This window comes from Pinus tabuliformis, chromosome 4_2 (genome assembly GCF_031772625.1).
Source record: "Pinus tabuliformis cultivar Carrire ecotype Pingquan chromosome 4_2, CPIR1, whole genome shotgun sequence".
Taxonomy (NCBI): domain Eukaryota; kingdom Viridiplantae; phylum Streptophyta; class Pinopsida; order Pinales; family Pinaceae; genus Pinus; species Pinus tabuliformis.
In genome coordinates this window covers 142,294,767-142,320,823 of record NC_142304.1, presented here as the reverse complement: position 1 = coordinate 142,320,823, position 26,057 = coordinate 142,294,767, and the positions used below count along the sequence as shown (strand labels likewise).

Here is a 26,057-nt window from a genome sequence, read left to right as displayed (position 1 = left end):
GTGATAAGTACTTTAGTTTACGACTTAAAATTTTTGTGCTCATCATGTGTAAAACAGTTGTTCCATGCTATTACATCTCATGTTCATATTTTGTGTTAGTTCAAATTGTCCATAACCTTGTAAATATTTGTTTTGCGAAGCTTGCACTCTACTTTCTTGCTCCTTGCTCTAGTAGCCTTAGTACACTACACCCTAGAGCTCCTTTAGCAGCTCTTTCTTTTCGTTTGCATTCTGATTCATGTGCTCTAGTTGGTTTTAGATCTCTCTATTTGTGATTATATATATAAGAAGATAATTTTTAATCCCACTTCTTATTGCATGGTTGCTTTGTGTACATGTAGCCCTTGTTATTTTTTCATCAATTGCTCTATGCGGCAACTATTACTTCAACAATATCCAATAGCATCCAATTTAACAATTTCAACTTCTTCAATTAACCAATGACAGTAGAGCAATAGTAGATAGAACAATTATACAAAATGCACAATGAAAGACAGCCAAGAGACGAGACACAATATTTGGTCAATGACAAGGGAAAAACCCCACTATGAGGGAAACCATTTGCAATTCTTCTTTTATTAGATTGTCTTTAAATGTTCAGCAGCAAAGAGAGTACATCATCCAAGAGTCAAAGTCAAACTTTGACCAGCCAATATCCAATATTCGATATCCAAGAATGACAATGTATCAAGCAACTATCCAAACCAGAGACAAAAGAGAGAGATGAAGTCAACAATAGTCAAATCTGATCCTTAAACAAATCTGTCCCAGTCAACAGCAGCCCTAACCAGTCAATGGTCAAGGGTCAAAACAGTCCTCTAGCAGCTGAGTCAAAGTCAGTCAAGCTTGGCCTTAAATGCTTGTCAAATTCAGCCCAAAACAGTCCCAAAACAGCCAGTCAAACTTGGTCAAAGTCTGTACTTGTTTCTGTGGTCAAACCTGTGGTCAGCCCTGAAGTCATTGCCAGTTAACCTGCCCAGATTTCCTCGATCTGTGTGCCCTCCAATGCGGCCTAGAGAAACAGAGATATTCCACCCAAAAACGCAGTCAAAGATGGTCAAACAGTCCTTGGTCAACGCTGGTCAACACCCAGAAACAGTCCTGCAATTCGGCCCAATCAGAAAATGACTTCTGTCCTTTGCACGTGTGAGAGATACCCTGCAATTCTGAGCTGTGCAAACCAATAGAATGAGGAGAGAGAAGATATGTTGTGAGTTGATGAGGTGCCAAATGAGGACTCAACTTGTATTTATATGCAACTTGAGGGGTGCCATCTTATCCTTGAGATGTGTCATTTGACCCAAGGCCGATTTGACAATTGTGCAACTGTGGGCTTGGCCTCAAAAATCCACTTTTCTTTATCCGAATTGAGTGCTTCAAAAATCAATTTTGGTCCTCTCGAAAAGAGGAATTCAATGCAATGGTTGGAATTTGTCACTGAGCTGGCAAATTAACAGCCCTTATGTTGAACTATCCACTATTATTTTGCTATAAGTGAATGATCAAAAGTCTTGGAATATGATGATGGTTATGTACTTGTACTTGTATTTGACATTACATTTTACAAAAGCATTTTGTGGATTTTCATGGGAATGTGGTTGGCGGATGTTGCTAGAACTTGACCCTGACATCAACAAACATGTCATTGACAGCTGTATGTTGCCCCTTATAGAAGCCACTTCAGTGCTCCCACATGGTATAAACATCATTCTACCTAACAGTCTCATTGACCTACTTCAGTGGTCATTAGTTGGACATTAATATGTTTATCTTATTTTATCTACATTAATTGTGTTGTTTACACCAACAGTTCTTGAATTTCCCTCTTCAAACATAAGCCAATATTCTTTGGAATAAATTGATGCCAATTTGGTAATTTTTTGAATGATGCTTGTGCAGTGTTACTGCCTGAACTAACAGCCATGTGAAAGTCTCAACCCAGGTGCTAACTAGGGCATCAAAATGGGAAATGTGCACTGTCACCTCAGTGCAATTTCCCCTTACTTTAGACTAGCTCCTAGAAGCCAAGGGGTTTATTCGTATTTTGATTAACTAAACCTTTGTAAGTGAATTACGACAATGCAAGTTTATGATTTTACTTAGATGAATCCAATATATTTAACAAGACAATGCACAAGGATTCCAATTAGTGATTAAATGCTTGAAATATAACAAATTAGGAACAAAGCATGAACCACAAATAAATTCACTTGAAAGAGAAGGTTAGAAGCTAGTTGATGTGTGGGCCAAATCTGATATGTAAGATGAACTACAAGGGCAACTTTAGTTTTGCATTTGAATGATTAATGTTAAAATTATAGCTCAGATAGGAACTTGTGCAGAGGTTCAGTGTGGACATGAGAGACATAGAGATATTTTCCAAAAAATAGTTTTAAAAATAATTCTATTTTGTAATTTACCCGAGTAAAAAAATGTGAAAATCTTATATTTAGCAGTTGAGTCTAAATGTTTATCTCATGCATGAGTTCGACAGGAGTAATCTTAAAAAATAGATTCTCTGCTAAAAGTATAAAGACAGGTCAAGGTAGATGCTTTCATTGCACATGAGCAGTTGAGCAGGTTGAATGATTGAGAGGGAGGGAAAGTGTAGGCAGCCAAGAAAGAGGTGCTTCTGGGCAATGCAGTATTCCTTACAATTGTACGGAACATCTTCATACATTTGTACAATTGTATAGACAAAACTGTACAAGTCCATACAACCATACATAATCCATATTTGGTAAGGATATTCTTTACTTGCTCTTATCGGTTTATAATATTTAAATATCTTGAGTTGTGTGAGTGAATTTTAGTTGCTGGTCTATGTTATTTCCTGGGTTAATATCACTTCCAGATTAGCAATATTTACAATAATTAACTCCTATTTTCATACTAGGTTCCATTATTAGGCTTTAGTCTATTACTCTCTTGGGAAAATGTGTGTAGGAAATCCTCCCATAGTCCTTTAGTAGCAGTTGGGCTCCAAGAGTGGAGACTTGTGCCAAGGTGACAATGGGTACTTGTCTTGTGTGCGCCATCTTAGCGTCTTGTGAGGACCTTGACAAGACTGCTAATATGGGTGTTAACAGGTCCTTGTTATCTTAAGGATTAGGGCTTAAGAGATTAGAAACCTAACATAGAATAATATCTTATCTAATCAAGATAAGGTACAAAGACCAAGGCCCTACAAGAAGGGATTCCACAAGGGAAAAATTTTCACCAACAAGATGAACTATAACTTGCCAAGATAAAAAAGTCCTTGCCAAGGAACCGAGAGGAAAAACAAAGCAATGGATTGAGCCCTTACCCAAGCTAACAGAGATGGAGAAAGGAACAAACCCGAAAACGATTTCTTTCCAAGTGGTATAGTAGCCACTCAAATGGATTAATCTTGCAAGCTAGTAGAAGTCTTAAAAGATCATATAAAATCTTTGATGTACCAAGAAATAAACCAAGATAGAGTGAGCTCTAAGAAGTAACACCAAAACCTATGAAAGGTAGATATTCAATAAATTGTGTCTCAAATGATATCCATTGATTGACAACAATTTGAAATGAGAGGGGAGCTTCTATTTATAGATGAGGCTTCTACACCCTTCATTCTTTATTATTTTTTCTCCCTAAAATTAGCCTAGGAGAATTACAAAAAAGTGACTTATCATCCATGCAAGGAAGGAGACCAAGTCAAGCTACAAGCAAAATATGCCACAAGTACATAAAACCCTCCAAGAGAGGGGATGTCTCACACAAGGGGTCGATTTGGTGTAGAAGCGCAACATTCCCTTGAAGATCTTATGTCTAAGTCTCAAACATGGTGTAGAAGCCTCCCAAGCAAGCAAAGTGCCAACATCTAACTTCTAAATGTGGAATGGTTTCATGGGATGAGTGAACAAGGCTCGAAAAGGTGGATGGATCTAGAAATAATGCTCGTAATCCCTTGAAATATGTCTCCAAGGCATGAAGATGTCTATATATGAAGTCAAGACACCTCCATGAAGCATGCAAGTGCCCTCCAAGTCATAAAATGGATCATAAAACTCCCAACAACTAATGTGACATCCAAATGAGTAGGGTTGATTCTCAAATCAAGTGTAGAATAGCTCGAAAGGTGATAAAATAGGAGTGCACTATAAGATATTAAATCTGGCATGTTAAGAGGGTACCCATGTAAGTGAAAATTATCAACCATGCCTTGGAGGATGTGACCAATGCCTTGAGATCTATGATACTACCTTGGTAAATGTGAAAATGCATGAGCAATTGCAAAATCATCTTAAGAGTCCATTACCAAAGTGTGATAATACATAAGATAGGGGTCCATTTTAGGGCATAATATGAGTGTGCTTTCAAAATTCAAATAGATACGACAACCTTTACAATGTTGGGTGTGTGTTATATTCTTTCCACGACTAGTTGCAAGTGCAGGGGGGTGAAAGCTCCCCCTTGTTCGTTGCGCCAGGTGTAATTCCCCCCTGTTGGGAGGTACCCCCCATGCACGGGGTCTAGGGTAGTAGCCCGAGAATTTTATTTTGGACCCTATATTAGCAGGCGGACCTACCTATGGTTTTGTGCATGGGTTTTGCACATGGTTTTGGGCATGATGGTTTTCTACCCATGGTATTTTGTAGATCTGGTCAAGGGAACTATGGTTATGTTCTAATCCAGGGTTAAAGGTTTATGAATGCTTCGACATGTATATATATGTATTGTAACATTGAAAGTAATATAATGAAATCAATTTGGTAGTCCCGGTTTTGGGATACAGGGGAAAATCTCTGTGTATTTGTTTTATATTCTTGCCATTGTATATTTTCTATTATTAAGAATTTGTTTGTAGGTAATTTCTGTACAGGGTTAAAACTTACATACAACATGAACAACACTTTTACATACAATAAAGGGAAGTGGATGAGATTAGAGGTTCCCTTAGATCTTCGGGCCTAGTAAGTCCATGCCAAGATGCTCGCATACCTACTCAATTGGAAGAATGGGATGAAAAAAAACTCTAGCGAAAGAATGAACCATCAATGCTCACTACCCCACTAGCACTTATAAACTAAGCTTGGGGGTGTACAAAGACTATCTCTTTGAAATTTGAACAAAAGAGATAAAAATAGTGAGAAGTCAAATAAAGAAGTCTTGCATGAGAGAGATAGAGAGGAAAGCCCACAATAGATAAGATCATGTTGAAAATAAGCCTCCATAAATGTACCCTAGCTCCATGAAAAGCCTATGTTTGAAAATTAAACTCCAGTATGACAAGTGTTACCACACCAATCAACACCTTCACTGAAAGTCCCAAAGATGGTTGCTAGCTTGGTGGAACTCATGAGGAAGAGTTTCTTAGCCAAGGGGGGTTTCCCTACGGGTCAGCTAGGCTTACTTTGTGTAGTAGAAGTGGGAATAAAGAGAACTTAGCAACTGGGTCAATGAAATGAAATGAAAAATGTGATGGGATTGAGGTGATGAGTAGAAGGAGATAAGTGCCTACTTTGCATGGGCTATGGGGTCACACTTGGCCTTTCTTAAAGCTTAATCCTTATATTAGGCCTTAGGATTTAAGTGTATCCAGTAAATTCCCCTAAGAAAACACTTGGATGCTAAAAGATATTGGTGGTGAAAAGAGTGTTTAAGAGCTCTTCCCATAACAAGTAGCCCCTATTTTATCCTAAGATAAGAGCTATAAATCAAATCAATTTTTGCTAGACTTAATACCCTAGATCGAGAAATGTGACTAAAGACTATATGGGAATGCTTTCACCTCATAAGCTTTTCAAATTGTAACAATATGCTCCTCTTGTGGCTCATTGTTAGCCCAATTTCCTGCCATATTTGGTTCTTGCTAACCCCTTACAATGAAAAAACTCTCATGAAATAAATGAAGATAGACTACAATACAAGCACAAGTGAGACAAATGCTTTGTCTTATTCTCCATTCATCCAATCCATCTTGCAAGTTCATTTGAGACCTCAAACATTTCTTTTAGTAGAATCATCTTGTACGAATAGTCTTTTTCATTCGATAGAGAAATTCTAAATGGGCTTCATAACCCAACAATGTTAGTACTCTTATAATGCCATGTTCATCTTGCATTAACTTATCCACTTGTACATACTACAATGAGGGATATGTAGGCATATGTGGAATTTAGTGGGCCATCTTCCTTTGTAAAATTATCACTAGCATTAGAGGTCAAAGAGAAAAAGTCCACGATGGGATACTATTTAGAAGAACTGGTTCCCATATGTCACTCAGTCTCAAGGGAGGAGCTCACTGTTGCTGTTAGGAAACAAAGGTTTGTCTATTAGAAGGCTAAATCCTATCCCAAATTTTTCGTTAGTAACCTTGCATAGGTCTTGTTGACGGGGGGGGGGGGGTGTCAAGAGTTCGCTTGGTATTTCCTAGACCTAAAACTTGTTGGGATGATGTTGCCATTACGCTGCCCATTGGTGCTCCTACTTGTTGGGTTACTTGAAAAAGGATGTAATTGAGTAATGTTTAGTTTGAGGTGGAGGCCTAGTTCCTCTCTCAAGAACAAGGCCAAACAAGATATTGGAAAATGGTGGAGAGGGAGTTCTAGGACACCTTGAAGAGGTAATAGATAAGATAACATAAAATGATTGTATAAACGTCCAACAAATTACCACTAAAGTAGGCTAATGGGATTGTTGGATACAATAATGTTGATACAAAGTGGGAGCATTGAGATGACTCCCATAAAAAGAAAGATGTAGAAAGTAAAGAATCTATGTTGTATTGGTTTTCGGGATGGGGCAATGGTGGGGATGAGGATGTTGTTTTTCCACAATCTTGGTGTTTGGGATAGAATCTTAAAATCCTTGACGCTACCAAACCAAGAATCACAACGATACTACTTTGCACAACGGAATATAAATAACAGTAAATCTACTAGCGCATAAAATATGGACAACTTTTTACAATTTTCAACCCAACTTCGTTATATTAATCAACATATAATATGACAGTCTAGGGTTCCTGTATTAGGGATAATGTCCCTCATACATCCACTAGTACAAGATTCAAAACTGGGGCTTGGTGCCAGTCCATCGACAACCAATATACCCTCAAAAAGATACTCTGACCATCTGGCTGATGTAGTCGACTCTCTAAGCTCCTCTCAGTCGTACCCTGTACCTGCCTGGTCCTTCGGCTCCCGATCTGCAACTCCTGCCTCTATCAATGCTCCATGTGCATCTGGTCACTGAACCTCGGCTATGAATATGCTCACTAGTTGATCGTTCATCCATCAACACATCAACACATCGAGACTCCTGTCGAGTTGTTCACAACTGCACTTGTGAACGACTCTCAACTGCCCACTGCTGCTCCTCAGCTACTCAGGGACTTCAGCCCACTATGGTCTTCCTGTGTTGCTCCAATGAAGACCAACATAGGGTACGAAGGGCTGCCACCTATCACTGTAAGATGTCCATCTCCCACAATGAACATGGGCTAGAATTCACTATTAACATTTGTAGTTGCTTCCGGGTTGTAAGCATAACAATATATACGATATAGTATTATACATAGCCATTACACTTTCCAATTTTGAAGAATCTTAAGCAATTTTAAAAAGGTTAAGTGACATTCCATTATTGGCTGCCAGACATGAGCAAAAGGTAGTCAAACAATAGGAAACTTAAGCGTAACCACGTTCAATTTGCAATAAGATCCATGAAGGGTCTATGAGACAAAGCACTGTCTCTGTAGTATTTTTTCTTCCTCATATTTCTTGTTAATAATGAATATGTTAAATGTAAAAGCCATTCCCTTCTCATTAAGTTTTGTAGACTTTTGTAGTTGAAACCACTATAAAATACTTTGGTTTTTGATAAGCACATACATGGCGAAAGCAGAATATGAATGATAAGCATTGAGTTGCATATATTATTGACATGATATACATTTATAGTACATTCTACATGACTGTTGGATTCATCTTCCAACGTCTCTTAGACTCTAGTGGCTGTTCACATTTGTTAATTTTAGGTATGTTCTATGCTTAGCGCAATTTACTTCAATTTTTCATATTAGCTTAAGATCAATTCCATATTAGCAATCACATTTAGCATGATAGTAAAATGTAGATAGAACATAAACATAAATCGCAGATGACAAGCCAAGACAAGAGGACACAAGATGTGGTGCCAGCCAGGGACAAACCCCAATGTGGGGAAACCTTAGATCAATTTTTCTTATGTTCTTCAATAGTTCAACAGAGAGAGAGATAGTACATATACATCAGAAGCCAACATTTTGACTTGACAAAATAAGAGCAGAGATCTGCTCTATGAAGATAACACATGAGGCAGCTGGTCTGAACTCTAGTGAAGACATATTGCTTCAACTGATCCTACATGGTGAATCCATCACCATGCTGCAACTATCACTGTGCTGCACTTCATCATCATGCTGCGCCCTGTTAGAGTCCTATAGTGATAGGATTCATAATTTTGAATTGGCTGAGGCTAAGCCTTGTAATATTGTACATACCTTTGCTTTCTGCAAATGTTTTCCATATTTAAAATTTAAAAAATGTAAAGAGGGTATGTCCTAGAAGAAATATCAAAGGACAAAAAGAATAAGAAAAGATCAAAAAATGAAAATATATGAACTCCAAAAACAAAAACACATCATGAAAGCGTGCAAGTCTAAATGCCACTACTATTTTACTGCTTTATTGTTTTACATAATGGTTGTGTGCAGCTTGTCACACATGCCACAACCCATGGTAGTCAGACTGTTTAATTTTGACTATTTCATGCTTTGAATTTTATGTTTATAGTTAGAGAATAAAATCTGATCAAACAACTTAATCTTGGCAGATCATTAGATAGGTAGAGAAAATAAAAAGAGCTCATCAGTTTAATCTGAGCCCTTGGATGATATAAGGTTAGAAGTAGATAGCTTGTTTTATAAAAGAAAAGAAAATGATAAGGGTCTGCTAGCCTAAATGCACCCAAATAAGTGAAGAAAAAATGTTAGGGTAACTAATGGGTAAGTGGAAGAAAGGTTGCTGAAGTATAAAGTTGATTGGACAAAAGCACATTTATCATACTTAATTATATGTTTCAATGTGCATGAGCAATTAAGAAAGCAAAAACAATGGTTTACAACTTGATTTAATTAATTCCCCCTCATTCATTTCATCCATTTATTTACTAATTTCCCTATCCACAAGTAAGTTCTAGTACTAAAAATCCTTCAAGTCATAAAGGCTCAGAGCATTTATTTGACTTTTGGTGGGACTGGACCCTCGACTTAATGACTTATGGACATCAAGTGTTAGAATTCCCTTCATAAAATTCATTTCCCTTCATTACCCTAATAAAACCACTTTTCCTAAAAGTTAATTTCCATATGCCTATGAAAAGTAAACAACCCCTTGTTAAATTCCATTTCATTCAAAATACCCACAAAAAGATTTTATCTTAAGTATAAAGTGTATGTGAATAAAATGCATAAATATTACATTATGCTTAGTGGTATGTTCACTCCGCTTATTTCATTTCATATTAATTCTTAACATAATAAAATAGCTCCCTATATACCTTTTCCCATATATAAATAAATCCCTTATGTAATACCCCAACCCTTAGTTTAGCTATAAACTATACTTTTATCCCATATCCCCGACAAAACCCTCTTAACTCACCACTTCTTGGTAAAGTTAAGATAATCCCTTCATTAAACCCCGCCCAATCAATTAATCCCATGATTAACTCCTAAATAATCCCAAACCACCAAGGATTAAAGCCCCGGCCCCCCCGAAACCTTTGCCCATTTCATCCATGCACACCCTCATCTAATTGACGTCTGATCGTCAGCGCCCAAATCCAACGGTCCACAACCATATTGGGTTCACCCGATGTTCGACCTTTACCCGCCCGATAAAGTGGTTTTTCCCGGGCCCCCATCTACTACATGTCAAGCACTAACATAGATTGGGTGACCTCACTAAAATACCGCCTCCTCCATAAAAGCGGTGCGATGGCTTGGGAAACCACCTTCCCGCCCAATCCGAAAAACAACCCACTGTTCATTTGTAAATTACCCACCAAAAAGTGACCGTTGTTTAATAAAAAGGCCGAGAAGCCCTACTTTGCATTTTTCACTCAATTTCTTTGTAAACCTCTGTAAACCATTGCGACACTTGCAAACGCTAAAACTCCAATTAACCTCAATTTCACTCCTGAAGAAGTTGCAGAGACCCCAATCAAGCTCTCAGTCCGTACCAGAGCCCTTTCAAACTTCTGCAGTTGCCGAGAACACCAAATTTGAAGTTAATTCACCCAAATTCCAGGTATTTGAAGAGAAATTACCAGACACCCTTTCAATTTGAAAAAGTTCAGTCTTTAAAGTGTTTTAATTAAGTAAAATTAATTGAAATTACTTTAAAATCAAAGTGTGTGCCTGATTAGAATACCCAAACCCTTCTAAAAGCTTCCAAGTTTCCTTCAAAACCTCTGATATAAACCTGTATTACCAAATTCAAATCCACAAGAATTGAATTATGGCTGCCCCCGTTGCCATGGATGTCAGACCTGTCACAACTCCCCATTTGGACCTTGACCACCTTCCCCTAGTGGACAGGGATTTTCAAATCAAAGACACAAGTGCCTATGCACTCCTGCTCAAAATTCATTGTTTGAGTAAGGACATATATCTAAACGATACTGATGACATTGGCCTTTGGGACACCAATTTGCCCAAATACCAGTTTCCGCAAGTACATATCTTTCCGGAGATTGTCCATATGTGCCATGCCTGTTACATTCCCAGTCAGAGAGCTATAATGTCCCCAGACCAAAAAGTCTTGTTTACTATTACAACTGAATCAATCAATGAAATGTTGCAATTTCAACCATGTCCAAACCTGACCCCACTCTCCATTGAGGATTTGTTAGATCAATACACCAAATTGAGTCCATCTAGACTAGCTCAAATATTCCAAACTTTCATTGTAAAAGAGCAGCACATTCCTAAAGATACCTCGCCATATGTTTCTGCCATTTTCTTTAAAAGGGGCAAGCAAATTGTAACTATGATATCATGTATTCTGGGTTATACCACAGATGAATTTGTTGATGAGCTCATCCTGGCCTTCATGTCCATTTTCACCCCAGGAAAGCCTCCTGCTACTTTGTACAATTATGCCCAGTTCATAGCTGAAAGGATGCATGAACAATTTACTAGAATGCACAATGAGAGAGTATTCAAGTACTCATTTATACTTTACCACATGTTTTTGTATTATCAGTCAGATAGATTTCCCTTCACCATCCAGAAGCTGGATACTAGAGGCCAACCTAGGTCTGTCATATTTTGGACACCATTATTCCACAGGTATTCATCACCATACACCTACACAAACTTCATTGACTCTTTTGTCCATCCAGTTGTGACCATGCTAACAGGAAACCCTCCATCCAGGATAAGCCAAGAAATCATAAGAGTGCTCCAATTGTCCAAGCAAAGTAAGGTGGGAGATTGGTACCTTTACCAAAATCACACTGAAATAAGAATCTATGGTTGTCAACTTGCCCCATACAAACTGCCCAAATACCCCCCCATGAGGTTATTTGCTCTAGAGTATTATAGGCAGAGAATGAATTCTGATAATGTCAACTTTGTCTCAACCAAGAAAAGGACTCAATTCAAGGTCAAAAATTAGTTAGGCTCTTTTATTTGCAATTCTAGAGAGGTAGGAAAGGAAGCAGATCAAATTCTGCAACAAATGAAGTTTCAGAACAATTTCATGTGGAGGTATGACTCTCAAGGGTTTATGACCAAACTAAGACAAAATGCCAAATTGGGACCTTACATTCATCACCCTATGTCAGAAATAGAAAGATATGCCAATCAATCTGAGTGGTTGGAAAACACTCTCATAGACAGGGATAGTACAAAGGTAGATGTTGAAAATACCTTGTTTGATCTAGAGAGACAACTTGATGAAAGCTCATTCCTGCAGGTACTAGAGCAACAAGGAACCATGAGTAACCCTACTGTTTTGCAGACTCCTTAGAATGAGGAAAAGAATCCAAAAAGGCACAGAGAGGGAGCCTCCAGCTCAGGTATGGACACTTCCAATGTACAGTATGAAGCTAGCCAGAGCAAAAGGCCAAGGCTCAATCCTGTTTCAGAACAGGAAGACACAGAAGGCTCAATACAAATAACTAATACTGAGTTAGACATGAGCAAGGGCACAACTCCATCTGGAGAAACATAGGAGCCATATACTTCACAAACTCAAATGTTAGAAAGGCAACTCAATGTAGAAGTCTCCTCATTTAACAAACCTGTTGATAGAGATAGGGACATTAAGGACAAGTTCAAGGAAATCAAAATGAGAAATGAGAAATTGAAGGCACAATCCTATGCACAGTATCTCAAACTTACACCCACCAATCAAACTAGGTTGATGTCAGCTTTTGACATCAAGGAAGGAAAGATGCAAATGTCCTTCATAAAGCCAATTGTACAACAACCAAGAACATCAACAGATTTCAAGAAGATAGACTTTGAAGTATTGGCAAGGGATATTCATCCCATTGACCAAATTGAATTTCACAAACAGACTGGAGAAATGATTTACTCCACCCTTACAAGAAAAGCCATAGCCGCCCATCAGTTGCAGAATTCATTGAATAACATCTCAGTCCAATATCAGTTGGAAAAGGCCTCCTCACAGGCGAAAGACACTAGAATCAAGTTTTTGAAAGACTTGGTAATTGAATTGGGACATGACCCCAAAGATATCAAGGCCACTGAACAGTTAATCAAAAGAAAGAATGATGACATTGCAACCCTCAAGAAGCAGTTGAAGATACCTCAACTACAGCATCCCCAGACACAAGAAGTATTGGAAAGCCAAACAAGGCATAAAGAGTTGATGGACTTAGTCCTTCAACTAAATGATCAGTTGAGGGAGACAGAAAAGGAATTGGACAACCTAATTCAATTAAAACAAACTAATATTGGCACTACCTCGGTGAATGTCATCCCAACAGTTACCACGACTGTTCCTTTCACATTGGCAGCCTCATTGGCTCCCACAGCTCCAATGGCCATAACACAATCGGTTTCTAGAGCATCAACATCAGCAACAGGTACATCAAGTGATGAAGCAACAAAGTTGGTTAAAGCTATGGAAGAAATGCCCATACAGACAATAGAGATGAATAAGCTCAAAGAAAACATGACAAGCTTGGAAACTGATTACACGCTTGCCAAAATCATGCACAAAGAAGAAGTGCAAAACGCTGCTAGGATCAGTGAAAGATTGGAAGCCCTGGAAAAGGACTTGACACTAAAAGAACCCCTTGGGTAGGCTAAGGAACAACTATGGGCCAATATCATTGACTCTGTCAATGATATTTGGCCATCTATTCATGTGATTTTTGAGCAAGTAGAGTTGATAAAGATGGCTGCAGATGCCATCCAGAAAGTAAAGGAAGAACTAGGACAAATGCCAGAAGAGGCTACCAGGATTATCCAATTCCTTAACAACAAGAATAAGTATGAACTTCAGGAATTGGAAATAGAAGACAAAACAGAGACAATTTTGGAGGTCAAAAAGGTCCTCTCCAAGAGGAACTTAATGCAAAACTTAGAGTTTAAGTGTCAGAATATGCAGATAGCCATTGACAGATTTATGGCTAAGAGCCAAGTGCAACATTCATCATCATTGTGCTGCACTTTGCTTGTGCTGCACACATCATGCTATGTTGCACTTCATCACTATGCCCATCATCATGCAACAACAATTAGCATCATGTTGCACCTTATTACAATGCTGTCACATCTTATCCTATCATGCTGCTGCACTACATTAGTTCACTGTTAGGGGATTCTCTGTTTGCTGCATTGCTGGACGACATTCTAACAACAGATTGGACAACCTTCACAATGTGGTCATGGACTGGTTAGGGCATCAATGACAGTCCTACCAGCCCTCACACATCAGCTGCAACATCCCTCCCAAGGCTACGGTCACCCTTCTCCAACACTCCTAAACCCCACGTTGGCTTGTCATACCCCAACAGTCACAACCAGGCCTTACACCCTCCTTGTTGGCCTTAACGTAGACTTGTAGGTGTATAAGGCGTTGTGGCTTGCTACAACAAGCCTATCCCTTGCTGCGGTAGCTCTTTCCAAGGGTTCTAACCTCATGAAACAACTCCTCATGCCTTCGGCCCTCAAGAAAAGTCTGCGACATCCAAGACAACCTTTTGGCCTCCACCAAAGTGACCCAAAAACAAACCACTGCTCCAGCAGTTAATTTGGCCTCCATCGAGGAAATCGGGCCTCCTCCACGCTGTCTTAGATCCTCCCTCTCTTGTTGCGGCTAGGGCAGTTTCAGAGCTTTCATTCTTCCATGGATTGTGTTAAGGTTCTAGGGCATCCATCTAGGGTAGAGATCCTTTTTTAGGCCACATTGAGGGTTTACACCACTGCCCTTCTTGACTGCATATAGGCCTCTTCATAGGCTATGTTAGGGCTTCTCCATAGGGCATTGTTAGGGCTTCTTTGTGGCTAAGATAAGGGCTGTCCTCCATGATAGTGTAGAGCCTTCCACAACTTCTAGGGCATCTCCTATTAGGGCAACGTATCACCTAGGGCACTCTCTCTAGATCTCATCTTCATCAAACCCAAAACAGAATGAAGAGAGATCACAAGAGTGTGTGTGACAAATGACTTGCAAGCCACCTCTTTTTATACTAATATGTTGAGCACAAGTGGGGCAATTTGGTTGTTGGTCGACCTTGACGAATTGTCCCATAACATAAATAAATTCATATCTCCATGAATACATGTCGAAATCGGATGATCTTTAGATCAATCTTACACCTCTCGATGAGAGGAATCGAAGAAAAATATCAGCTGCCATAAATAAGATGACCCACATGGAGTTTGGCCCTAGTTGCCAATTTTAACAACATTCCACACCAACCCATAAAGGATTAGGTGTCCAACATTCCCCCCGTAATCCGAAGGGGTATCTATGAGTCCAAGAAGAGAGATGTAATACAAAATGTGCAAAATGCATGGCAACACTGGGCTGAATGTGCTCTCTGAAATGTTGATATAAGGGGGGTGGTTTAAGGATGACCACCAACACCGGAACGCTTAGTGCAGTTCCCGGAACTCTTCCAAATCTGGCATGAAGCTCAGGTATTTTGCTAGAGGAAGTGCTCCTAATGTTTTGAAGAGGGAAACGTTCAACCTTGAAAGGGAGGTCTCACCCCGTATAAAAAGGGAGAACCTCAACCTGGAAAGGGAGGTCTCAACCTGTGATGGTTTAAGGATTACTACCAACTCTCAAATGCTTAATTCAATTCCTGGAATTCTGCCAAAACTGGCAAGAAGCTGAAGTCTTCTACTAGAGGAAGTGTTCCTAATTCTTTGAAGAGGCATCACCGACTGAGGGCATGCTTAGGGGCATCTTTGTTTCTAGCTACAACTCTGAATCTGGTATGGTAGGTTGTGGCTCAGGCTCACTTGATGTGGCTTTGAAGATTGTAGATGACCATCGCTTCCCCCCTGCCAGACACAAGGTGATATGATGGAGAAAACTCAACTGCAAGATTGTTCAATACTCTAGAACAAGTTTTGACATATGACTGAAATATCTTCTTAGCTGTTGAAGCCCATTGCCAAGAAGCGATCCATCCAAGATGAATCTTTGTTCTTGCATGAGGCTTGTTTTTGAAGCATCTGTGTGAAGAATGAGTATGTTGACTACAATGCTTGCATGGATGAAGATCAAAACAATGATCTTTCACATGGCTAACTCTGTCACAATGTTGGCATTTAACAATTTGTTGTGGCTGCTGTGGAAGAGGACCAAAATCTGGAACATCTGAAGGTGAACTGTCATGTAGAAACCCAACACTATGGAATTGGATGGGCTTTAAGTAATCTAGAATATGAAAGGACACATCCTTAACATACCCAAGACCAGTTTTGTGCTTGTTATGGACAAGCTCTTCCCAAGGTCTGATGATGGTCTTGGTAAGTGTATGTCGAATTTCTACATCTTGATATGCATGCAAATCTGCTCCTCATTAGGTACTAGATCAACATTATTGATTTGTTGCTGATGGGAGTCTCAAAAACAGGTTCAAAATCATGACTATACTTCTGTAACTCCTCTTGCTGTAGCTGTGATGCAAGCTGCGAAAAATCAATTTTGTCTTGTGCATTTTGCAGACAAGTTTGAATGTTAAACATAGTATCTTTGTTGATTTTAATTGTGTTGTCCGCAGAGGATAGGATTAGAGTGTTTACTAACTCTAATAAACCTTGAATTTTCACCATTATTCAAACAACTGAAGTCAACAAAGACCAAAAAATGTACTTGTAAAAGTAGGGAGTTTCAAAATTAATTGCTTCCAATGATAAGAGGAAATCCATTGAAGAGGAGGACAATCCCATTACTGGTTGAAGACTCCTCCCAAATTCAAAGAGAAGAAAACAATGTTACCAATAGTACCATTCTTCAGCGCATTTCATGTCTTCCTCCAAACTTTGAAAATAAGAGGAATTGATATCCTAACCACTTTTTCCGCAATGGCTATATCCAAGCTACACGTTATCCAACATATATATGCATACAGAGAAAAAAAACCCATAATCCACCTAGTGGCATACCCACATTTTCAACCATACTAACATTCACAACTTCATGCTCACCCTTAAAACTGCATTGTCTATCAACTAGTAGGCAGATAGGTCTCTAGTGAGAATCACGAGAATCATTGTTGAAAATGACAATTACTCAAACATGCAGGTCCGTGGTCACAAGGATTCTTCAACTTCCAGCAAGAGAAGGTTCCACTACGATGTCACCATATCTTTAATGGGATTTTGTCCAATGCACACAATACATTCATTTGACCAAATCATTGATTCAACGCAGGTGCCAATACAACTTATATTAATAAATACGAATAATAAATATAACCAACAGATATTGAATGCAGGTGCCAATAGATATTGAACACAGGTGCCAACGCAAATATAACCAACCTAGGTGCCAATAGATATTGAATGCAAAACAACATCGGTCTACATCTGTCGATGGATACAAAGGCGCTTCATTTTCCGTTCTGTCTTTCTTCGACCCTCTAACCTCTGTTTCCCTGTTAGAAAACGGTGTCGACAGTACTACTTCCAGATTTCCAGCCTAAGCAAGTTAGTGAGCATCGTCCCTTAACTTCGGACTTTGGGGGAGGTATTAAAAATTGGGAGATTTAATACAATGACAGGGCGGTATGAATACCATGGAGCAGTGCAATGTGCGAAGGGGTTGCGCAGGTGTGAAGTATGCAGTATTGAAAGAGGTGGAGTATGGACCGAGGTCGAGTTTTGGTCCAGTCGAGGGTCGAGGGACCGAGGTCAAGTTTTGGTCCGGTCAAGGGCCGAGGGATCGAGGTTGAGTAGCGCAGTGTGGAGTAGGATGGCCGAGGCATATGTGCTATGTTACAATGTGATATGGAGAGAGCGTAGGCGCCAAGATGTCTGCAATGGGCCAGCGTATATGACAATGGATGTGGTCTATAGCGATGGACTCCACTTGGTGAAATTAAAACAACGAAACTGTTAAGGCGGCTCACTGTATAGTTGCATATGGCAACTAAAAATACTTTTAAAATGAAGTCTGCGCTGTAACTAGCTGCCTACATCATTGCTGAGACACTTGCAACAACATTCAAACATACATATTTAATGGAGGGACAGAGTATTAAAAGCAAAAAATGCAACGCAATTCTGTTGTATGGAGGTGCAAGCCGTGTGGAGGACCAATGACGTATGGAGCGACGATGTATAGTGGAGCCAATGTAGTGGGGAGGAGGAGGAGTGTTGTATGGTATTGCAGATCCGCAGTGCTGTATGATATGGTATGGCAATGTTTGGTTCCGTTGCAATCAACAGTAATAAGGGCAGAGCAAAATCTAAATACCAGTGCGTGGAGTATGGAGACAATGTATGAGGGGAGTTCCGATGCGCCACTCATTCAATTTAACGCAGGGTGCAGCCTTCAGCACAACATTTTGTCTTCTCCAGAAAATTCAACACAATGTTCAAACAAATGGTACATTCCAAAATTTGCAGAGAATAAGAATAACACAGAAATAATTCAATGCAGAATATGGCAGAGGCGTTTTTGCTATTTGAGACTATGGATGGAGAACCCAACACGAATCTTGCTGAGAGGTCAGCCAGACAGTGCGCAGTATGAAATAGGCATGCACACAATAATGACAGTCTACCAGCAGGAATGCAAAACTGACATGCACAAAGAGGCCACAACGAGTGGCTCAAATTTGAGCAGGGCAGGGGATCGCTCACTCTGATACCATGTTAAGCACATACATGGTGAAAGAAGAATATGAATGATAAGCATTGAGTTGCATATATTATTGATATGATATACATTTATAGTACATTGTACATGATTGTTGGATTCATCTTCGAACGTCTCTTGGACTTCAGTGGCTGTTCACATTCCACACCAACCCGTAGAGGATTAGGTGTCCAACAGTTTTGAAAAGAGATTAGTTTCATATTTTAGATTAAGAAGGTGATGGAATAGGAATTTATTCAAACATTTAGTACAAAATCCAAGTCACTACTATCTTATTGTTTTCACAATGCTTGAGGTTGGGATGGTGGAAGCGCTCAACTTGAATGACTCCTGGAAACCCATGTGGATTATGTTAAAGTTAAGATGACATGAAAAATGAGAAAGAACAGGAGAAATATCCATAAGGGTCGACATATTGAAATGTTGCATTTCCTGTTTTCTTGACATGGAGACTTTGCTTGTTTTAATTTTTTCATTGAAAATATAAATTTAAATCACTGAAAACCCAAATTGAGAACCATTACACAAAACCCCTGTTTTGAGCTACAACTTGTACAACAAATTTAGATTATGTGCAATACAAAAATAATGAATGAGAAAAATGATCATATTGTCCAATCATCAATGTCCATGATAGCCAAAAATGAAGATTTATGCTCGGATTATCCTTGAAATATGTTCGAAACATTCCTAAAATCTACTTGGAATGTCTTGGGGATGACTAGCAAGTCCTTGATTCCATAGAGAAGTCCACAACAGATTGGGGATGTTTTTCCTAAGGGTCCACAAGTCCTTGAAAGGGTGGGTAGACAAGTTTTTTGGGTGGGGATGGGTTCCTATGCAACATAATATAGAATGGTACATTGGACTCTCAAATTACCTTGCTTCAGTTGGTATCACATTGGATTGGCTTCTTCCATTTAGATTTTCCTTATATGCACTCGTCCACCTCTTACCAACCAATCATGAGATGAATACAATCATCTCCGAGGATCTCTATAGGCAATATGTGTAGTTCATTTAGATAAACCCTAAGGCTGGGTTACATCCAAATATGACCTTCTATGCTAATCTTTGCATGATGATGGGGAATGGACTCATTGCTCATCCCCCCAACTCACTCTTCCATTGGATGCATGCCTTTTGGATCCCCTTGGGATAGTTCAGAGTCGACTTTCATAGACCACTGATTGAGATGAACACCACACTGATTGGATAGGGTCGAGACGAACCACCAGATTGAGGTGATTGCTATCATACGCTTCTTTATTAAAGAAATCAGATCTTGAATTCACTCAATAATAGAAATGAAAATCTGAGCATGCATAAATCACACAAATGGCTAGAAAATACAGTGGAAGCATAAGCATTAATCGCCCACAACGCATAGGTAATTACTTCTTTAAATAAGCTTTTCATTCCAGTGAAAAAACTTACAAGGAAACTTCCTTACGTTGCCCAAACAAAAGCATGCACATATACCAAAATACCTTGAACTAAGCTTGTACAACCTATTGAAAAACTTAGAAATAACATAAAACTATTGTGTGACTTGCAAGACAACTTGTATGGTCTGTTTGTATGACTCCACAAACATGCACAAACCTGTTCATACGACTGTATGTAACTGTACGGACAATTGTCCTATACTCTATGCTACTCTAGAATGCCTTTTCTTTGACTTCCCTATCTCTCCCTCTCTTTCTCAATTGCTCAAGTGTGTGTGTAATAGCCTCTACCTTGCCTTGTCTTTATAGTTTTAGCGGGAATCTATATTTACGATTACTCCTACATACAATTTTAGACTGAACTACTAAAAATAAGACTAACTTTTTAAATAAGGTGAATTATAAAATACAATTATTTTTTGAAAAAATAGAATTAATTCTTAAAAATACTTTTTTGAAAATATCTCAAACTACTTGCATGTTCACATTGAACATGTGTGGAAGTTCTTATCCAAGCTATAATTCTTGACACAAGAGATAGGTTGATGACGACATTACTTCTGATTTTGGATCAGTGCGGATGAGAGGGACCATTCCCTCATCCCAAATACCTCAGAGATGTTGCTAGACCATATCCCTTACCGACGAGTAGATGAGATCACCTAGACACTAGCAATGCATTCCATCTCCTAGGTAGCAGCATAGTAGAGGGTCTATATCTTCCCTTAACTATTCTTTAGGGAATCATTCTATCTTCAATTTTTCTACATTCCACTTCCGTTGTTAGGAGAGATAGATGTAGTGGACCATGACCTAGTCCCTAGATCCTTTCCCTCTATACATCTCCCTCCTATTGCAACTGCCTGCGTTTGGATTCAATGACCTAGACACTAGCAATGCATTCCATCTCCTAGGTAGCAACATAGTAGAGGGTCTATATCTTCCCTTAACTATCCTTTAGGGAATCATTCTATCTTGAATTTTCTTCATTCCACTTCCGTTGTTAGGAGAGATAGATGTAGTGGACCATGACCTAGTCCCTATATCTTTTCCCTCTATACATTTCCCTCCTATTGCAGCCACCTGCATTTGGATTCAATGGTTTTTCCATGTTTTAGCATATAGAATTTGTGTTTTCACATTGCCGGTTGTTCTTTATATAGGAGATATTTTAGAACTCCTGCTTTGTGTTGACATCATTATACTCAGTAGTCCCATTAACCTACTTTTGTGGTCGTTTATTGGACATTAATATAATTATCTTATCTAGATCTTGGAAAGATAGCTTTGGAGATGGAGATACAATCTAGGAGAGAGATGTACAAGGTGAGTGGATCTAGGATTTGTGATACGATTGATACAAGCTAATCATGATTCATTAGAACTATCTCTCCTAACATTCAATACGAGATGGAGAAAGCTGAAAATAGACCATCTGTTCGAAGGAAAAATTGGAAGAGGAGTTGGATTGTGTATTTTGTTGTTGTTTGGAATAGAGAGCTCATTGCTATGGGTTGGAAGATATTGTCTCATTATTGGTATGGGACTTGCACTAGTAATGTTGATGGGGTCTCAAAGAAGTAGAAGAGGTTCTTTAGGTTTGCTTTGGTGAGACTTTTCCATTTGCCTCTCAGTGCCCCTAGTAGATGGGAGCACCATAAAAATGGAAGTGATCTATTGGTCTAGGATGTGGATGTGGTTGGAGGGTGAGAAAGTAGAGGTGGAGGGCCCCTTGCATAAATAAGGCTAGGCATTCTTGATCGAGCCACTTGAAGGAGCTGTTAAGAGTCTGGAGCTCTTTGAAATGACATTGGAATTGTCTTGGGATCTCGTATTGAAGCAAGTACCAAAAGATGAAGTGCTCCTTAGTATCAACCTCCAAAAGATGGCACATTTGGTAGATTTCCTATTTGATTGGTCAATTTGGTGGTTCAACTTGACTCGAAGAATATATGAGCCCATTTTGAATTGGTTATGGGGATACAAAGAGCGTGAATGCAATGGTGAAATCTATGAGTCCATCTCTTAGATCTATGAAGTACTTTGCGTAGAAGGATGTCTTCAAATGTAACCTGTCTTGAGGGTTTATCCAAGTGACCTACACAAATTACTTGGAAATATCATCTATGAGATCCTATTCATCTTATATATGTTAGGTAAGAAGTGGCCAAGTGCATCAAGGGAGTATCTAAATGGGGGAAGTCACTCCATCAAAATATCAATCGACTGAAAAAGATCTTAGAAACTTGAAGGATTGGCTGAGGCAATGGACTCTGATGAGCAATAAGCCAAGTATGGATACTAGGTCTTGCCCCTTTGTTGAGTTAGTGAAACTTTGAATGCCATGTGTTGACCACTAGAAGTGCATTTGAAGATTTGTCAAAGACTCCATGATCAAAGTACACTTTACAACGTTCCTGCACCATCAAAACAATTAGAATTCTAGACTTCATCAGGGCTTCTATGTCCCTTTCTTCTTCTTCTCAGCATTTTGTCTTTCAAATTTTGTAGCCCTGCAGGGACATTGTAAAAATGTCTAGTATGATGAAAAAGAGTCATGTAATAGGCCTAGGTAGCTTAGGACTTTATTAGCAAGTGAGTTCACTCTAGGGAGTTTTTTTCTTAGCTAATTATTTGTGTTTTTTAACACTTATAATTAGTTGAGTTTTTCTCCTAGATATACCCCAAAAGTAGAGTGCGGCTTGATGGTAAAGTCTTAGGTGAGTCCTAGTGTCTAGAGTCAATGTATATTACCATACTAGATCATCTCTAAAGTTTCACGAAATTTGGTTAAGTCTAAGTGTCATTTTTTAGTTTTTTAAAATTTCCCGCTGGGTGGTATTTTTAATAAATTTTTGATGTAAGATGTAATAAGTGTTGTCTAGAGAAGTTGTAGGGGGTATGAGTACTCAAAATTAGACCTCTACACCTCAACTTTCTATTAAGAAACACTTTGAGGGTCAAAAAATGATTATTTACCCCTCAAAACCCCTTTTTTCTAAGTTTTAGAAAAAAACTAGCAAGTAATTAACCGAATAATAATAATTGGGAGAAAAAAAAATTCTCTCCAAGAGGAAAATACTCAAAAATAAAATGGAAATTCACAAGGGGTAAAAGTCAAGTCAAAAAGGTGATGTGGATCCCACAAAAAAGAGTTCGATGCTCCCAGCCACAATGAATGGTCCAAAAATTCACACTTTTCAAGGAAGACAATTTGAGTTCCAAGATTTGATGGGGATTTCGATTAAGTTTTGGTCAAGGATGAGTTTGAAAAGGGTCTCTCCACCACTCCAACTTTTAAATACCATTCCACCCAACTACTTCTGAGTACAAATGATGATCTCTCTTGAGGATATGCATAGGGATCAAGAAGGGTTGCGATTTTCTGGATGGGATCTAGATGTTTCTCCTTGGGATCAAGACATTACCACTTGGCACTTGGGAATGTGTGCTATCATTGGGATTTACTCCCAATTTTACTATAAATTGAGGTTTTGGCTCCTCACTTTATCATTGTAATATTAAATTGAGCTACTAGTGCTAGCGAAGCTTTGCAGAAATTTTGTACTGGAATATTTTTGATCTAATAAAGCAAAACTTTGGGGGCATATTTTTTGTGGTGTTATTCTTCTGTTTTTATGGTAATATCTTTCAAGTTTATCCATGCTTAATGTTCTACACTATTTGATCTCTAATTTGTTAGCTTCATATGCCTTTTGTGGATTAATTTATGCAAGTTATCTTGTATTCATTTCTGGATTGGAGGACCACTCTAGATCTAGGAGCACTAGCAAGTTTTTGGTTGAATCTCTAGCCTCCTCCTGCATTGTGTAGTCCAATCCCTTGTGGATCTAACAATATCTTTTAAAGTGTGTAGAAGATCTTTCTTTTGTTGAAGTAGATCTTGAGCATGGGGTAAGTTTTTGGTTAAATGAACCCACTCTCAAGAGGATAAAAGTGGAAGAACCCACACCAAATCTCCTCAAGGGCTTATCAAACGATTTTGAAGAGGGAGTTTTCTTACCATAGCTCGCAAATATCAGTGTCGCACTAATCACGAAAATATCGTGATAAAATCGTTTTATCGCGATTAAAAAAAAATGATATTATCTCACGATAAAAACACATTTTTTTTTGGCCGATTTTTATTGAAAAAATCATGACCCCGTTGGGCAACGCGTATTTTAACTAGAAAAACACGATTTTATGTGTCATTTGGACAATAGACAGGCGCGCGACAGGGGTTTGGAGTCTTGGAGTGAGATCTTGGTAATTTTGGAGATGAATCCGCTAACTGGAGGAGAAAAACGAAGTGTGAGCTAAGGAGGAGATGAATTTTCTCCATAAAACCGGTATGGGCACCAATGTTTTGTAACTTTGTTTTGGTTTTTTTTCTATGTTTTTGGTTGGGTTTGGAATGGGGTTTTTGACATTTGTTCAATGTAATTTTTTTTTAGTTTTTTGGGTTGGGTTTGGAATGAGATTTCTTAAATTGTATGTAATTTTTTTATAGTTTTTGTACAATGTAAATTGTAAGTTTGTAACTTGTAAATTGTAATCTTTATTTTGCCATAGGTTCACCGAAACACCATTCAAGTTTTCAACTTCAAAGTTCAAAGTCAAACATGCCAAGGAAATTGGACCCTTTGTGGGAATTTGGTGAACCTGATGGAGGGAATGATAGAATAAACTTGTCTTGCAAGTTGTGTGGGCACCATATGTTCGGGGGGGGGGGGGGGTGTACAGATTGAAGTATCACCTTGCACAAATCCCTGGATTTGATATAGGGCCTGACACAGAGACAAATCCTGAAATCATCCGAAGAGCCATGAGATCATTGGAAAATTTAGACCACACTAGAGAGGCCAAAGCAGAAATGAAGAGGCAACTAAAAAAGTCAGCTGAACAAGGAAGTGGCAGTGGTTCTACTGTAGTATCAACCAACCCCGTAGCTGCCTCATCATTTTTTGTTCCTCGAACCACACCTGGTTCACAGCCATCTATCACTTCAATGCTTAAAAAAACAGAGGAAGAACAAGTTGCTGGCCAAATTTCTCCTTTAGAGTGATATTCCTTTCAACATTGTAAGGAACAATCCATTTTTCCAGCCTACTGTTGATGCTATTGCAACTGTTGGCCCAGGGTACAAAATCCCTTCTTATCATGACATTTGAGGTCGGATTCTTGAAAATGAAAAGCACCAAAAGATTGGAGGATTTTAGGGAATCATGGGCACAAACAAGATGAACGATGATGTCAGATGGTTGGACTGACCAAAAGGGGAGAACCCTTATAAACTTCTTGGTTAGTTGTCCCAAGGGGACTATGTTTATCAAATCTGTTGATGCATTTGCACAAATCAAAGATGCAAGAACTTTATGTGATTTGTTGGATGTGTTTATTTTGGAGGTGGGTGCAGAAAATGTTGTCCAAGTCATAACGGACAATGCTACAAATTATGTCGCTGCTGGCAGGATGCTTATGGACATGCATCCTACTTTATTTTGGACACCTTGTGCTGCACATTGTATTGATTTGGTGTTGGAAGACATAGGGAAAATTTCCTTTGTCAAAGATATTTATATATCTTTGACAAAATTTATATATAATCTTACATCTGTGCTTAGCTTGATGAGAAAATTCACCAACAACAAAGAGTTGGTGTGCCTCGCCATTACACGGTTTGCCACCAGTTTCATATTTCTTCAATCCCTCTTGAATTCTATGTGGGATGTGAAGAGAACGTTTCTTTCAGAGGAGTGGGGTGCTTTGTCAATGAGCCGCAAACCAGAGGGAGAGGCCATATGCAGACTAGTTTCATGCCAGGAAGACTTTTGGGCGGGAGTGCAGGAGGTGTGCGCCATTACTGAACCTTTGGTAAAGGTTCTTCGATTAGTTGATGGTGAGAAGCCTGCAATGGGCTATTTGTATGAGGCCCTGGACAGGGCGAAAGAATCTATTCGGGCCTACTATGGTGATAAGAGAGATGAGGGGTTTCAGAGACAACTTTTATGGGGAGTGATTGATGAACGATGAAACAATACACTCCATCGTGCCTTTCATGCTGCAGGGATCTCCCTGAACCCTGCATTTTCTTACGCATGTGGGTTCGTATTTGATGCTGAGATCATGGATGGATTCTTAACCTGTGTCCAGAGGATGGTGCGATCTCCAACAGAACGTACAGAAATCTCTAAAGAAATTGAGACATATA

At 38.9% G+C, this 26,057-nt stretch overlaps 1 protein-coding gene across 1 annotated transcript in view; it reads left to right on the top strand.

Moving 5' to 3' along the window:
* LOC149168613 (uncharacterized) overlaps nt 1-26,057 on the top strand; it is a 135,240-nt gene that overhangs the window by 16,185 nt on the left and 92,998 nt on the right. The gene's annotated exons all lie outside the window — the stretch shown is intronic.